Source organism: Sorex fumeus, unplaced genomic scaffold (genome assembly GCF_029834395.1).
Source record: "Sorex fumeus unplaced genomic scaffold, SorFum_2.1 ptg000033l, whole genome shotgun sequence".
In the NCBI taxonomy this organism is placed as follows: domain Eukaryota; kingdom Metazoa; phylum Chordata; class Mammalia; order Eulipotyphla; family Soricidae; genus Sorex; species Sorex fumeus.
Window position 1 is genome coordinate 2,322,594 of NW_026606090.1, and position 18,362 is coordinate 2,340,955.

Below are 18,362 nucleotides of genomic sequence, written 5' to 3' on the forward strand. Positions count from 1 at the left end.
GCCAGCACAATTTGTTAAAGAGGCTTTCCTTGACCCACTTCACATTTCTTGCTCCATTATCAAAGATTAGATGATCATATGTTTGTAGGGAGATGTCAGTATATTCAACTCTGTTCCATTGGTCTGCAGCTCTGCCTTTGTTCCAGTTCATGCTGTTTTAATTATTACTGCTTTGTTGTAGAGTTTGAAGTTAGGGAGGTTGATTTCTCCCATTTTCTTTTCCCCAAGAATTGTTTTAGCTATTCGTGGGTGCTTATTGTTCCATATGAATTTCAGGTGTGTTTGCTCCATTTCTTTGAAGAATGTCATGGGTATTGTTATAGAGTTTGCATTAAATTTGTACAATGCTTTGGGAAGTATTGCCATTTTGACAATGTTAATTCTCCCCACCCATGAGCAGGGGATATCTTTCCATTTTCTCGGTTCCTCTTTTATTTCTTGAAGTTGCGTTTTGTAGTATTATTTGTACATGTCCTTATTTCCTTAGTTAAGCAGATTCCTAGGTACTTGATTTTCTGGGGCACAATTGTGAACAGGATTTTTTTTTCATGTCACTTTCTTCTCTCTCACTGTTTGCGTATAGAAAAGCCATAGATTTTTGGGTATTGATTTTATAGCCTGCAATTTTACTATACAAGTCTATTGTTTATTGAGTTTCTTGGTAGGCGTTTTAGGGTTCTCTAAGTATATTATCATATCATCTGTGAATAGTGAGAGCTTGATTTCTTCCTTTCCTACCTGAATGCCCTTAATATCTTTTTTTTGCCTAACCACTATTGCAAGTACTTTCAGTACTATATTGAACAGCAGTGGAGAGAGTGGGCATCCTTGTCTCATCCCTGATCTTAGAGAGAAGACTCTCAGTTTTTCCCCCATTGAGGATGATACTTGCTGTAGGCTTGTGGTAGATGGCTTTAACTATATTGAGGAAAGTCCCCTCTATACACATTTTGGCGAGGATTTTTATCATAAACGGGTGCTGGATCTTGTCAAATGATTTCTCTGCATCTATTGATATCATCATATGATTTTTATCTTTTTTGTTGATATGATAAATTATGTTGATGGATTTCCAAATGTTAAACCATCCTTGCATCCCCGGGATGAATCCCACTTGGTCATGGTGTATGATCTTTTTGATGAGTTGTTGAATTGTCTTTGCTAGTATTTTGTTGAAAATCTTTGCATCCATGTTCATCAGGGATATCGGCCTGTAGTTTTCTTTTCTTGTGGTTTCTTTGTTTCCTTTTGGTATTAGATAGATATGGGCTTCATAGAAACTTTTTGGAAAAGTTTCTGTTTCTTCAATTTCCTGGAAAAGCTTGAGAAGAACTGGCAATAGGTCCTCTTTAAATGTTTGGAAAAATTCGTTAGTGAATCCATCTGGAGCTGGGCTTTTGTTATTGCGAAGACTTTTGATTACAGTTTCAATTTCCTTGATATTAATAGGTCTATTCAGGTACTCCAGATCTTCTTGATTCAGCCTTGGGAGATTATAGGAATCCAGGAATTTATCCATTTCTTCTAGGTTCTCTTGTTTGGTGGCATACAGACTTTCAAAGTAGTCTCTGATGATCTTTTGAATTTCTTTTGTTTCTGTTGTGATATCCCCGTTCTCATTTTTGATTCAGTTTATTAGTGTTCTCTCTCTTTCTTTATGAATCTTGCTAATGGTTTGTCTATCTTGTTTATTTTCTCAAAGAACCAGCTCTTGGTTTCATTGATCTTTTGAATTTTTTTTTTGGCTTTCATGTTGTTGATTTCTGCTCTAAGATTTATGATCTCTTTCCTTCTATCTAATTTGGGCTCCTTTTGTTGAACCTTTTCTAAGCTCTTGAGCTGTGAAGTCAAGTTGTTTATGTGGGCTCGATCTTCCTTCTGGAGAAATGCTTGCAGAGCTATAAATTTTCTCCTTAACATGACTTTAGCTGCATCCCATAGGTTCTGGTAGCTAGTGTCTTCATTCTCATTTGTTTCCAGGTATCTTTTGATTTCGTCTTTGACTTCTTTCCTGACCCACTCCTTGTTCAACATTGATTAGTATAATTTCCAGGTGTTTGATTTGGTTCTCCGTGGCTGTGTGTGATTCACTTCTATTCTCAGTGCATCATGGTCTGAAAAGATTGTTGATACTATTTCTATCTTCCTGATTCTATTGAGGTATGCTTGTGTCCTAGCACATGGTCTATTTTGGAAAATGATCTGTGTGCACTGGAAAAAAATGTGTATTCTTTCTTTTTGGGTTGTGAAGCCCTGTATAGGTCTATAAGCCCTCTCTCTTCTATTTCTTCCTTCAAAGCCAATGTTTCCTTGCAGAGTTGTTTTTTAATCTATCCAGAGGTGATAAGGCGATGTTGAAGCCTACTATCGTGTTGCTAGCAATGTCCTTCTTAAAATCTATTAGCAGTTGTTTTAAATATTTAGTTATTCCCTCATTAGGTGCGTATACACTTGAAAGTTTGATTTCTTCCTGTTGTACATATCCCTTGATGAAGAGAAAATGGTCTTTGCTGTCCCTTCTAATCTTTTTCAACGTGAAATTAATGTTGTCAGATACTAGTATGGCCACCCCAGCTTTTTTGAAGGAGCTGTTTGCTTGCAGGATTGTTTTCCATCCTTTCACTTTGAGTCTGTGTTTGCTCTGACTGTTCAGATGAGTTTCTTGTAGGCAGCAGAATTTTGGGTTCTGTCTCTGTATCCATTTTGCCACTCTGTGTCTCTTAATTGGTGAATTTAGACCGTTGACATTGACAGAGATTATTGCTATGGGGTTTTGTGTCATCTTTCTATAAGCGTCTGTTGTGCTTGTAGGGTTTGTTCTGTCTTACAGTAGCCCCTTTAGCCCTTCTTTTAGGTTTGTTTTTTAGTCTATGAAGTTCCTGAGCTGCTGTTTTTCTAGAAAACCATGTACCATTCCTTCAAGTTTGAGTGAGAGTTTATCCGGATAGAGTATTCTTGAAGGATTTAGTTCAGTGAGTTTTTTCACTATATCCCATTGCCTTTGGACTGGAGGGTTTCCTCTGATAGGTCTGCTGTGAATCTAAAGGATGCACTTTTGTATGTGATTTCCTTCTTTGATCTTGCAGCTTGCAGCATTGTGTCTCTATCTGCCGCATCCACCATTCTAACTATATGTCTTGGAGTGTTTTTCTTAGGGTCTCTTTTAGCTGGCACCATTTGGGGTCCTTGAATCTGAATGGCTACATTGTCCAGCTCTGAGAATTTTTCAGCAATTATTTGTTTGACCGTGGCTTTTTCATTGGAATTGTTTCCCTGATCTCCAATGATTCTAATGTTGTTCCTCTTGGAATCATCTCCTAGGACTCTGATTCGCTCTAAGCTACTTTGAGGTCTCTTGCCATTTTTTGTTGTTGCCTGTTGGCTTGGTACAGCTCACTGATTCTGTCTTCAGCTGTGGCTATTCTACTGTTGAGGACACAGAGTGAGTTTTTTATTTCATCTACAGAATCTTTTATTTGTGACATTTCTGTGTGTAGCTTTCCAATTTCTTCTCTCATTTCTTCCCGTAATTTCTCGATTGTTTTCGTCATGTTACTAGATATCTGTCTACTGTTTCACTGAGTTCATTGAACATCTTCATCACTTCATATCTGAATTCTTTCTCAGAGAGGTGAGTAGCACCTACTGAGGCTTCTGGACTCTTTTCATCATCCTCCCCACTTGCTGGGGATTCGCGTTGTTTCTTCATGTTGGTGTAGAGGTATGGGGACAGAGATGTTACACGAGATTTCTTGGTATGACTAAACTACCTGCAGTGGAGTGAGCAGCTGCCCCTCTAAAATTAGGGCACTCCCACTTCTACAGAAGCCATGCCCGCTTCTGAAAAGGCCACGCCCCACAGGTACCTTCTGTGGGGGCGTGGGTACCAGCTGGGAGGGGAAGAAGAATGGCACAGCGTTGAGGACAAACAGGAGGAGGCTTAGGGCTGGTGGGCAAACCAGGATTCTAGAGGACGCCCGGGACACTTGCGTGAAGAAAGACAATTCCCATGTTCGAGTACTGGTGGCTAAACTGACCTGGGAGGGTAAGAAGACCAGTCGTCATCAAGCATCACCAGGAACAGTTCTGGAGCCGCTCCGCCCCACGGCTCGACAGCCCTGAGACAGGAAGATTCCTTCAGTATTCTTTGGGAGACCCCAAAAAATTTTGGTCACAATAGTTCAATCAGCCTGACTACAGAAATTCAGAAATTGGGAATTAGCTGTATTGTCCTAATCTAAAGCCTCTGCACCTCTGGAAATGCTGAATATTCAAGGTTCCTCGATTGGTTCTTCCATACTAGAACTTTCTAGTGATTTAGGACCCTGGGGGAACCAACCTTCCTTCCTTCCTTCCTTCCTTCCTTCCTTCCTTCCTTCCTTCCTTCCTTCCCTCCTTCTTTCCTTCCATCATTTTTCCCTTCCTTCCTTCCCTCCCTCCCTCCCTCCCTTCCTTCCTTCCTTCCTTCCTTCCTTCCTTCCTTCCTTCCTTCCTTCCTTCCCTCCTTCTTTCCTTCCACCTTTTTCCCCTCCCTCCCTCCCTCCCTCCCTCCCTCCCTCCCTCCCTCCCTCCCTCCTTCCTTCCTTCCTTCCTTCCTTCCTTCCTTCCTTCCTTCCTTCCTTCCTTCCTCTGTTCCCCCCGTCTTCCCTCCCTACCTCCTTCCCTTTCTCTCTCTCTTTCCCTATCTTCCTTTCTTTCTCTCTTTCTTTCCTTTCTTTGACCGCTGTCTTCCTCCTGCCTTCCTTTCCTTCCTTTCCTTCCTTCTTTCTTTCTCTTCCTTTTTATTGGTGTCAGAGATTGAACTTTGATTGTCACCCAAGCAAACAATTGTTCTACCACTGAGGTACATTCTGGCCCCAGAGAACCTATTTTTCTAGATGGGAAGGCAGGCAGAACTTTATCTAGGACCTTCTATAGGTGAACCTGTTACAAAGGCCAGGCAGTCCAAGAAGGCTGCAATGGTGGGCAAGTCACATACCTATGGAGCAGCGGGCGTGAGATTACCAGACACCTGTCTGTCCTTCAAAGTGAGTAGAAAAAAAGAGTGATCCAGGCAGAGATGGAGCAGCATGGGCCAAGATCCCATGGCGGAGTAAGGCTCCTTACACTGAGGGTGCTGAGAGCAAGCCCTGTGAGCTGACACGGGGACTGGCTTTTGTGCTGCTATGACATGGTCAGTGAGTGCAAAAAAAAAAGGCTGTGTGGCATGAAAGGGCAAAACTATTTCCTCTCTAGCACTTTTGAGAAAAAGGACACAGATTTCTGACCTAGAGAATGCAGAGGCAGTCACCAAGAATGTGGCTGGTGAGTTAGAATGTGAATCATGCATGCCTGGAAGGTTTCAGTTAAATTATTTTGATTTTGTGTTATGGACTATGGAAAGCCACTGAGCCACTTAAAACACTTAAATTATTTTCTGTAGGGCATGCCAGGACCTGGTAAATATTTTGAAAAGAGCACTCTGACTCCTATATACAGGATAGGTTGATGGAGATAAGATTAGAATTGAGGAGACTAGTGAAGTATCTTGTATTCATATAAGGAGCGATATTGGCCTGGGCATGGTTGGTTACATGAGATGTAGCTTAAGAGCATCAAGAGGTCAGGAGTCTGAGAACTGAAGGATTTATTTAGTAGGAGGCAAGGGGAAAGGGAAATGTTAAGGAGTTTTATTTACTTCCCAATCATCTTGCCTCCAGTAAGGAGAATCAACTAAACTCAGGGAAAATGGAACATAAGATCCTTGAGCTTCACAGTTCTAAAACTTCATAATTTTATATATATAAAATATATTATATTATATTTTCATATATTATATTTTCATAGGTTGTTATTTGTGAACATTTTAAACTTGAAATTTAGAGTTTGTTGATCACTGTCACTGTCCCTGTCCTCCCGTTGTTCATCATTTGCTCAAGCGGGCCCAGTAACATTGTGAGACTTGTTACTGTGTTTGGCATATCGAATACGTCACGGGTAGCTTGTCAGGCTTTGCCATCCAGGCAACATACTCTCGGTAGCTTGCTGGGTTATCTGAGGGGGCAGAGAAATCAAACTCGGGTAGGCCATGTTGGCTGCATGTAAGGCAAAAGCCCTACATGCTGTGCTATCGCTCCAGCCCCCAGAGTTTGTTAATATAATAATTAAACTGTTTAAAATTTTGAACAAAGTCTGAAGCTAGTCTAGAAGGTAGGGCTCTTGCCTTGCAGGCAGCTAACCTAGGTTATAATCCCTGACATTGCTGGGTATAGCCCCCCCCCCAAGCAAAAATAAATAAATAAAACTAGAAAATAAAATTTTTGATACCACCTATTTAAAGTGTATATTAGAGATATTTATTCATCAGTAAATTATGGACTGAAAAAAAGGATGTATAATTGGTTCAAAGAACATTTATTTGTTTGGATTTTTGTTTTGTTTTGTTTGTTTGTTTGGGGACCACACACAGGTTTATCAGGGGTTACTCCTGGCTCTGCACTCAGGGTTACTCCTAGAGATACTTAGGGGACCATGGATGCTGTGAATTGAACCCTGGTCAGCTGTGTGCAAGGCAAACACCCTACCCACTCTACTATCTCTCCAGTCCCTATCTAAAGAACATTTGTAGTATCTATCAATCTATTTGAAAATTTTTTAATGTAATGACTTTTTTAATAAAATAGACTTACTGGTAAACTGGTTAATATCTTATGGTATAATTCACTTTAAGTCTTTATTTATTTTTATTATTTTTAAATTTTAGGTGCTATTACTTACCATGTTGTTAATGTTAGGCTTTCATGAAGAATATGGTCCAGCAGCACACTGTCCACCGGAATGTCCATTTCCCTCCACCACTGTTCCATCCTCACTCCTTTATTCCACCCCTTTCTCTCCCCAGTATTAAGCTTCCTATTAAAGCTCAGTTCTCAGTTTCTGTTGTTTTGGGGCATTTGTTCTTTTCCTTTCTTTATATCATGAGTATGAGAGAGACCATTCTCTGTCTGTCCCTCTCCTTCAATCTTCAATCAGCGTGATACTCTCCAGATCCATCCATGTAGCAACAGATTGCATGACTTCATCTTTCCTTAAAGTTGGATAATATTTATGTGTATATGTACCAGAGTTTTTTTTTTAATACAATCATCTGTTGTTGAACACTTGGGTTGCAGAAAAGATAATGATCTCCAATCTTCATTGCAGCACTATTCACAATAGCCAAGATCTCTATGATTAGATTTTCTGTTTACCAGTTTTGTCAGCAGAGACTACGCTTTAGTAGACAAAATCTGTATGTTTGCTCTGAAGAGTTGTAGCCTAAGGGGCAGGGATTTAGCTTCAGGATCAGACATGCATCCCTTGCATATGCAAGACCCCTAGTTCAATCCCTGATACAACATGACTTTCCAGGACCTTCATAGTGGCCTTGGTAGCTCTCAGCTGTGCAGGGCCTGACAAACACCACATTGTTATAGTCTTAAAACTAATAGCAAAATTAATAATGGACCTCTGGGGCCTACAACAAGATGTAAACATATTTTCCTTCATTATTTCAGTGGACTTTGGGCTGCTTAGTTGGCAGTGCCCTCATTTGAGCATGACCTACTGTAAAGAGATCATTATGTACCTCACAGTGTTTCACTAGTAAAAATTGAAATAAATAAATAAATAAAATAAAGAGATCATCATGGTCACATTATCTCAAATCATCTATACATAGACCTCATGTTTTCCCATCCAATATAGATACTGACCCTCATGTGGCAACTATCAAGCTACATGTTTTAATAATCTTCGTATGTAGTTATTCACTTCTACATTTTCTCATTATACCTTGCTACGGGGAGGTTGAAGCATGAGCAGCAAACAATCAGGGTTAAGATGTCCCAGAAACAATCCAGAGAAACCCAGCATGTATTTTCCTGGAGAGTTGGGGGACCAAATCTTGGGGAGTTGGTTTTAGCCTGGAATTTGGGTTCCAGAAAACGTACTTTAAATGTCAAGTATAAAAATTCTGGGATAAATCGTTTTAGGGAGGAATTCTAAGAATCTCTGGCGTTTATAAATAGGTGTTGCTCGTGACTAATGAGGTGTTCTATTGTGAACTTGGATAAGGTAACTCCCAGAGGTGCTTTCCTGCAATAGGGTGGGCAGGACGCCATATCACTCCGTAGTATCAGACTTGGGAAATGGAAATGGAATTACTCCCACAGCGAGGATTTGTCTGTCATTTACTACTAACTAAGCTCAAAGGCCCAGTTCTCTTTCTTTTCTTGGTAAAACAAATGCAAACGGCGGAAGAAAATTAACTATGTTTTATGGAATGTAGACAGTTCTATAAAATAATCTAAATTCTCCAATGATTTCTTTGACTTGTCACATACATAATGGTTATCCTTATAACAAAATCTCAAGTGTCTCAAAAGTTTAGCAGAAAAAAAATTAAGGAAGAGTTTTCTGTACTGGGGAAATATCTCGAAAGACTAGTCTGCATGCGTGGCATACTAGAGGTCCAGGTTTAATCCCTGGGATCACATATCCTCTGAGTACTGGAAGTAGGGGATCCCAACTCAACCTTTGAGTATCCTAAATATCACAGTCTATGACCCCAAAACCAAAAATTAAAGCACAAAAAATTAAAAGTAGGGGCTGGAGTGATAGCACAGGAGGTAGGGTTTGCCTTGCATATGGCCGACCTGGGTTCGATTCCCAGCATCCCATACGGTCCCCCGAGCACCACCAGGAGTAATTCCTGAGTGCATGAGCCAGGAGTGACCCCTGTGCACGGCTGGGTGTGACCCAAAAGCAAAAAATAAATAAATAAATAAAAGTAGACTTTCCAATAGAAATGCATGTGCCATTGTTCAAGATTAAAATTGTTCCACAAAACATAAAAAAATATTGATTAAATAAATAACTTCAAAAAAGCTTGTTTTAATATCATGGAATTTTTTTTAGAACTTGTTTTAGAACTCAATCTCATATCCAAGGAGGAAGCTCCAAATGGGCTTCACTTACTCCAGCAAAATCTATGACTCTAAAGAACCTAATCTAAAAACTTCAATGTTAAGATAGGCACCTTTTCAAGAATGTCACATTGACTTGATTTTAACTACAGAACATATTTCCCAAGGATAAATTCTTTGCAGGCTGACAAGAATACATCCTGGGATCCTTCCAGGTTTAGAGTGAAGATATATCATCTAACACAAAATAATGTAAAATAAAATAATGTAAAGGCAAGTCCTACTTACTCTCATTGTTTTCAACTTCGCTGAGGAGATTTTATCAGGAGTTCAACTCGGCATCTAGAGTATGAAGAGTGATTCTAAGATGGCAGTGCACAGTGCTGGGATCAACCAAATGGCAATCCCTGAAACCTCTTGTTTCTAGGGCAGATGCTATTGGACTAGTACCTGGGATTCTTTCACTCATGAAGCAAATTAAGAAGTGGAAATTTAGTTCAGAAAACTTTCAGAGGTAGCTGGCAAACACAGGTAACTCATTAGTTAAAGAAGGTGTAAGATTTAAAAATTGGGGGCACTTAAGAATTTAGTGGAATATTGAGATGTTTAGTTTTAGAACATGAGATGTCAAACCCAGGCACATAGTAAAATAGGGTTCTCAGAGAATCTTTTAAATCTTGCTACTTCTGCACCACTAATGCCTCTGGGAGTATTGCATGTTATGTTTTATAATTCTTATATGTGAATTTGTTATTTACTATTTAAATTATTCCCATGTATTATTTATATTTATGTGTTTTGTAATTTACTGTTGTCAGAAATAAATTGGACCATTATTTAGAGAAAGTCACAGTCCCCAAAGTACTTTTAGAAAGGATGGTGCTGGTAAAGAAGAGTCAAAGAAAGATGGATAAGGGTGACTAGTAAGAGGCCACCTTGGTTCAGGATTGGGATCTCTCTGTCCGTTATAAGCAGAAGAAAGCTGCAAACCCATGGCCAGTCCACCAATGTAACTTCCCTCAGTGCTGAAATCCTCCTATCATTCTTTGTGTGTTCAAACTTTCCCAGTGGCCATGGAAAGAGCAAAGGAGAAAAGACAAGAAAAACATGAGCCACCGAAGTGCCACATAACCTTCAGTTCCCTGTTGGTCCTTGGTAAAGCCGGAAAACACATTCCTGTGTCTTGTCCCTCCTCTGGTTGCCTGATGGCTTACCTGGATCTCCTAATGAAGGAGTCTATGGAACTAGCTTGCTGCCATTACAACACATTTTATTTTCCTTGTTGGTTGAGCTTTTGCGTTGTCACCTCCATTGTTTGAGCTACATACATAAGGGGTAAGAACAACAGAAGATTATTAGGAGTTCAAGGGCTGAGTACATGTATGATTTAAAAACACATTCAGGGGACAGACAATTATTTCTTCAGACAATCTCATTAGACCCAGGCACTGGGCAGGGGTGGGTGGGGGACTGGTAGGAAGGAGGGGGCATGACAACCATAGTACTCTTCAACTGATAAAGTTGATTTTGAATTCCATGTTTATAGTACTATCAAGTACTGCAAAGTCACTGTGGGGTTAGCCCCAGTACTTTCAAAGTTTTTCTTGGTGCCAGTTTGCTGTGACCCCGCATGTCATCTGTCATTTTGAGAAGTGTGTCTTGGGGTTGGTTTACATGACACTCTTTATAGTGTGTAGAAGAGGCAGAAAGGCTTAACATCATACTTTACATAAAGTACATTTGAAATATATTTCCAAATGTACTGTTATTTATGAAAATATTCTGACTGTGTCCAATATTGTGCCAATAAGAATGTTTGCCTCTGGCAGTTATTGAATGCAGCCTCTTACAAATTATATCTACCCTACATAACTATTTATCGGCATGCAAATATCATGTAATGAATGATGAGGTGCTTGAATATTTAAAACTTCCCAGTGAACATAGTTAAATGGCATTTGTCAATTAGGCAAGCTTTCGTTACACCATAAACCCACTTCTCTGGAAAATTCTCCAAACATAAAATTTTAGTGTCCATGTTCTGCTCAATCACATAACAAAAACACACAATTACGTTAAACCTCCTACAAGAGTTCATAATGAATTTATTATAGAGCTGTTCTGCCAAATGGAGATTATTAATTGATGATTGAAATAGTCCCAAGATCAAGAGCCTAATTTATATTCTTCCAAAAAAATTAATTCCCTGCATTGGGGAAAATAATTCAAGGCTTGGAAAACTCACTGGTGTCACTTGATCACCTAGTTCACTCTCGTGCACAGTGAATAAATTCCTTGAGTTAATGTCCCATGCTCCCTTTCTGTTAATTCGAGTCCTATTCATGCACCTGCACTTCTGTTATACTTGGAAGACTGAGCAGATGTCTCAGCCTCCACTCCGTAATAGCTGTGTGCTATTTGGAGCTCTCTCCTGTTCTTTCCTATACAGTTTTGTTTGGCCTCAGTGACCAGATGTAGGCTTGTGTATACTTATAGTACTCAGTATAGGGCTGCAGAGATAGTATATATTAGGGTGAAGGCTTTGAATATGAACCATCCTGGTTTGATCCCTAGCACCACGGTGTCCTCTGAACACTGTGGAGAGTGACCCCGATGCACCACTGCAGGGTCCATATGACAGCATGTCCTTGGGCAATGTTGGTGGAGAATCACTGCAAGTGGCCACTGAGTCTCCTGAGTACCACTTGGGACCCTACAAAACGACAATGGTGATGATGATAATGATAATCATCTTCATCATCATCATCAGTACAACTGAAAGAATAATTTACCTAGTTTCCAGACTATCATGGACATTAAGAATTTGGGTACTCTGGGGGCTGGAGAAATAGTGTAGTGGGCAGGTGCTTTTCTTGAATGCAGTTGACCTGCATTCAATTCCCAGCAACCCCTATGGTCTCCTGAGTCTACCAGGAGTAAGCCCCGAGCACAGTTGATGTGCTGAGTATAGTCTATGGGGCCCAAAAGCAAAATCAAACAAACAAAAAAAAGAATTTAGATACTCTGCTCATTGTTCTTAGAGTTGTAAGACAGTTCTATTATAGCATTTTTTTAGTGCCTAGCATCTTAAATTGTGGGGTAGCATAACTTTTTTTAAAAGTCTATTTTCAAATAAATTTTTATTATATTTTCATTAGGTGTTTGATACCTGTTTTATATACTTATGTGTCTTGCACAAATTTATCAGACAAAAAATGAAAGTGAGTGGAGAAAGTTTAAGAAGTCCCTGTTAGAGCACTAACATTCAAATCTGGTTTAAATCTGCTTTCCTTCCATCCTTCCATCCATCCATCCATCCATCCATCCATCCATCCACTCATCCTCCATTTATACATATATTAATATGTCCTCATATATTTGTCAGGGACCTCATATTTAAACTACTGTGTTTTAGGGTTATGGGTTTTACCATAATACAGAAGATAGAGCATGGTTCTTAGCTCACAAATCAGAATAAGCAGAACTTAAAAATGTAATCATATTTTTTTCTTAAAAACCTTCTCACTGAATCTGCTCACACCCTTGAAAAAAACATATTTAAGATTCTAAGAGACCCAAGAACTGGTCATTCCACTAGGTGTGGAGGAGAGATATTCCAGGGTTAAGGCACTTGCCTTGCAAGTGATAGATCCCATTTTGAACCTTTGGCAGTACTAGGGGGTCATTTCTGAGAAGGGAGCTGGTAGTAATCTCTGAGCACTGCTGGGTGTGGCCTCCCCCTTGCCCCCAAAGTACATGAATTACTGTCTCCAAAGGAGTGATGACAAATCCCCAGATATTTTTCTCACATCTGTTTTGATGAGACTGTCCTTAAAATAATCTCCATGACCAAGAAAATGTCTTGTTGGTCCAAACATTAGTTACTAGCCTGATAGCAAAGGAGATGAAATTAACCTGATGGACTGATCAATAAAGGTTCACTCCTGAAGGCTGAAGAAAAAACCATCAAAACTAGTTACTACTGAAAAGTTGGGGGTGGGGAAAACAGTGGGATAGGGTGAAAGAGTTTTTCTGTGTTCTATTCCATTCTTGCACAGACTTTCTCATTCCTAAACCTGTTAATGATATTCCGGTAGTCTGTGTATAGTACTGTAGCACTATAGCACTGTCCTCCCGTTGTTCATTGATTTGCTCGAGCGGGTACCAATAGCATCTCACAACAAATTGTAGGACTTGTTGTTACTGTTTTTGGCATATCAAATACATCATGTGTAGCTTGCCAGGCTTTGCCATGAGGGCGAGATACTCTCGGTAGCTTGCCGGGCTCTCTGAAAGAGGTGGAGGAATTGAACCTGGATTGACTGCATACAAGGCAAGGACCCTATCTGCTGTGCTCTAACTCCAGCCCAGTCTGTATATAAAATACTTAAATGCAAGCTTTGACTTTGGAGCCAAATGAAGTGTAGAATTATGGAAAAATATGAAGAAATCAAACATTCCAGGGTAACCACTCCATTACTGACAAGGCACATTTCTTTGATTTGTCGTTCACCAGACAGTTAGCATTAATAAGTTTCAAGTAGGTACTTACTACCGATGAACCAAGGCACGGAGACTAGAAAGGAAAAATAAATAGTCTGTGTGCTCAAACGACCCAAAGTTGCATTCTTCTCATTTACAGCCTCATATTTCACATATTTATTAAAAAATATTTCCCACTCACCTCTGCATACCTCTTGCAGTTGAAGCAAGTGAGTCCTACTGTAAGTTTTGGCAAATGGATTTTCAAATTCCTTCATTCTGTATTCTGAAAAACCTAGCATACTCACAGATTTCTGACCTTTGAAGAATTCAAGTGCTCTTTTCTCAGTCCTAATCTTTCATTCTTCCTAAGTATTTAGCTCTTTGGACTACTCAGACCTTCTTGAAATTTTTTCTCCATTGACTTGACTTCCACTTCTGTCCCCTGAATTTCCCTTATACTTTTCCCTCCCCCTCAACTCCACACATTCTAGTTTTATTTCTCATCCTGGCTTTGTACAAGGTTGAATGGAAATATTTTGGTTCATCTCTCTGTAAAGGCCTGACCTTCATGAATGTTTCTAGTGGCAGGATTTCATTTTTTAACATTCATCCTTGATGAATATTTCTTGCCTGCTTCTGTAGCGCCAGAACTCCAACATGGCAATTCTTACCACCGAATCATGTCAAATAGATACTCTGTTCATTGTTCTTAGTGTTGTAAAACAGTTCTATTGTAGCATGTTAGTGCTTAGAGTCTTAAATTGTGGGTTAGCATAATGTTTGTATAAATGCTATTTTCAAATTAATTTCTTTATTATTTACTTTCTTCAAGTGTTTGATACCTGTTTAATATACTTATGTACCTCGATATGCCAGACACAGTAACAACAAAGTCTCCAATGGAGACGTTACTGGGCTCGCTTGAGCAAATCGACGATCGACGATGTACCTGGTGCCTTGTACAAATCTATCAGATGAAAAATTATAATGAGTGGGAAAAGTGACCTAAAGGATCTTGCTCTTGTATAATGGAAAGCACTGTCCTCCCGTTGTTCATCGATTGCTCAAGCAGGCTCAGTAACATCTCCATTATGAGACTTCTTGTTACTGTGTTTGGCATATTGAATATGTCACAGGTAGCTTGCCAGGCTTTGCTGTGCGGGCGAGATACTCTCAGCAGCTTGCTAGTGTCTCTGGGAGGGGCAGAGGAATCGAACTCAGGTCAGCCAAGTTGGCTGCATGTAAGGCAGACGCCCTACCACTGTGCTATCACTCCAGGATTATTTGTCATTAGACCAAGAAACCTTCCCCAAGACTTTCCTGCATCACTAATAAAACAGCGGTTTGAATGGTTTTTTAAAAAGATGATTCAGGTAAGGATGGTTTCCACATTCTAATGAGGAAGTCAGACTAAATCAAGCCAAAAGTATTATGCAACTCTAGAGATTCTGTGCTAATTTTATTCTAAATTTGAATGTATCTCTCTCTCCATATTTCCTCATTTGTCTTACTCCCAGTTTCTGTATCATTTTTACTTTCTGAATTTTTTAATATCATATTTACCACTCCTTTTTTCTTCAAAATTAATTTTTAAAAAATTATTGGTATTAGTTCCATCTGCTACCTCAACTATCCTATCATTTAGTATTTTTGTATCCTTACCTGAATCATCTTTTTAAAAAACCATTTAAACCACTGTTTCATTAGTGATGCAGGGAAGTTTTGGGGAAGGTTTCTTGGCCTAATGACAAATAATCCTATATTTCCATTATACAAATCAAGACCTGTTAGGTCACAAGCAAGCAACCAAATTTGTCTATATACAATTTTATCACTCTTGGTATATTTGAATTGATTTAATTATAATTTGGTTGTTTGACAAAGTATCTTTCATGTATCAGTTAGTTTGTGCTGTATAATAAGCCACACCAAGACAAGTATATAATATCTATCAAACGTTTGGGTGTTGCATGGGTCATTGTTTGGGTCTGTGCTGATCTGAATGTGAATAGGTGATCTTGGCTCACTTCCACATCAGGTGTTGGTGCTTGGTTGGTCTTAGATGGGAGTTGCTTGATTGGGAAAGCTCATCTCTGCTCATTTTCTATTTGACACAACCAAGCTTCATATTAATGATCGTAGGGATCCGAAACGCATCAAGAAAATTCAAGGCAAGCCAGTAATCAATTTAAAAAAGTCAATAATCAAAGTTAACAACCAAAAATCACATAGAATGAGAGAAGTCAATTGTCAAAATAGTTTATAGCCCCTGCTTTTGGTAGAAATGTTAATGCCCCACTAGTCAAAATAAGTTATATTCCAATGATATAGACTTAGCACGAGAGACTTAACTATACTGTAACGACTCTGCTTTTCCCTATCAGCCCACACCATCAGCCCATATTTCCAGATGTCACCACCAGGCCGTGATCCCTGAGCACAGATCCAGGAGTAAGCCTGGGGCACTACTGGGTGTGACCCAAAAGAAAAAAGCAAAGGCCTTTTAATAATTAAATTATTCTGAAGTTCAGAAGTAATTGTTAAAAAAACTAGATTATTTCAAAAGTTTTGATTAATTAGAAGAAATCATGTTTGAATATAGTAAGCTCTTGGATTGCTTGATGGGAAAATATATGAAGAGAAGTAAATCATACGCACTGAAATACAATTTAATCTATTGACGATTGGATGTTAAGTTTTGACAATGACAAAGATAATATATAACATTCACAACCCGCACTACAACCAGTGATTTGATTAGAAGCTACTTTGCATTTTTAATGAATACAATCAGTCTCTGTACCCTCCTCCACAACCTCTTTGAAATGCACTTAAGTTAATTGTTTATATATATTTTTTCAAGTGCTAATTCTCAGTTAACTGAGCTGGTGTTTCCATGCAAGACCTGAAGTACTTTGACCCTGTGGTGCTGTGGTGCTCATGGGCATGCTCCGGGTCTCCCCTGCTGCAGCTATCAATGTTTGGGGGATTATGTCATGCTGGGAAACACCCAAGGGTCACATGCAAGGCTTGAGCCTTAACCTCTGTGCTATGGCTCCGGCGACCTTCTGAAATATTTGTCTTTACTTCTAGAGCTACAAGACAGTTTTCTAAACTGTTAATAGTAGAAACAAAGTTTAGGCAATTAATCTAGAGATGAAGTTTAAATCATCTTTCAGTGGAGAACAGTATCATTAAATCTTGATCATTGGCAATCAAAAGACTACACCCCCAAAATGAGACAAGAGAGTTATTACCAAAGTGTGTGCCACGTGTTGCAATTGCTCCCCCCTGGATTTGGCAATATCTGTGGCTTCACTGACTTTTTCAAACTTGTGAAAATGGTTTATGTACTGCAAAATGCACTTCTCACTTTTCCCAGCTCCACTGTGTTTGACATTGATTGTCTTATTCCAAATAAAGTCTCATTTTCACATCTTAATATGTCTCAACTTTACATTCCTTTTTGTTCAGATTCTTTCTTCCTGCTTTCAACCCATTGCATAAACTTTGGGTCTCTGGCAATTTGGGGAGGGGAGCCCCAGTGCTTGGGAAGCTCTCAATCTCTGTTCATTGATCTGTCCTCCTGTTTCTTTTTTTGTTTTGGGGATACACCCAGCTGTCCTCTAAGATTACTCCTGGCTCTGCCTACAGGGATCACTCCTGGCAGTGCTCTGAGGACCACATGGATGCCAAGGATTGAACCCAGGTCAGCCACGTGCACTGCAAATGCCCCACTTACTCTACCATATCTCTGACCCCTACCCCCCACCCCCACCCTCCACCTGCCTCCTGTTTTCCATCTCTCAGTTTTGCACCTGCAGGCAGAGATTGAGAATTCAGGTTTGTGAATTTCACTTAACAAACTGGAACTCTTGCACTCAGTGTTTCAAGTCCCTGTTTATCAGGTTCTAGGCTACTTCCTATGCATACATTTGTCCGAGCGATAGCACAGCGGGTAGGGCGTTCGCCTTATAAGCGGCCAACATGGCTGACCCGAGTTCAATTCCTCCGCCCCTCTCGGAGAGCCCGGCAAGCTACCGAGAGTATTCGATATGCCAAACACAGTAACAACAAAGTCTCCAATGGAGACGTTACTGGGCCCGCTCGAGCAAATTGACGATCAACGGGAGGGCCTTTTACTTTTTTCCAATCAGGTTTTTAGTTCAAATACAATGCAGATGTAACTGTTTTTTTGTGTGTAAACTCTAAATGTTTAAGAGGTTTTTTTTTTAATGAATCACTGTGAGATTCAGTTACAGACTTACAAACTTTCGTGATTATGTTTCAGTCGTACAATGATCGAGTACCCATCCCTCCACCAGTGCCCATTCTCCACCACCAATGTTCCCAGTATCCCTCCTGCCACCCCCCTACCCCCACCCCATGGCAAGCACATTCCCTTCTCTCTCTCTCTCTCTCCCCCCTTTGGGTGTTATGGTTTGCAATACAGGTACTAAGTGGCCATCACCTTTGGTCCATAGTCTACTTTCAGCACGCATCTCCCATCCTTTGTCTTTGTCTGCAAATTGTGCCCTTGGCTGGAGTCTGCCTATTTTCTGTTCATTTACTGATACTTTGCCTTTGCTGTCCTTTCAGAGAAAAAAATTCATTGACATGAAAATATGTGGTGTCTAGAATGCATGTTTCAGGGGGAGGAAGTTTGTAAATCTCATCTGAAACATACTCTCCACAATGTAAGCTGAAAGTAAAGTTTTGTAAAGAAAACATTTTTTTTTCCTAATGGCTCTCTCTGCATGATGTGTGGCTATTATTTCATTCTTTGTACACTCTCTATAGTCTCAGTGCTCACAATGAACACTTAGAAACAAAACCCCAAATTAAACTAGACCCAATCTATTTTATTCAGTAATTTTTTTAAGAGGAGAAAGTGTCTTGAATAAAATGTGCTTTTATTCAGACTTTGTTTCA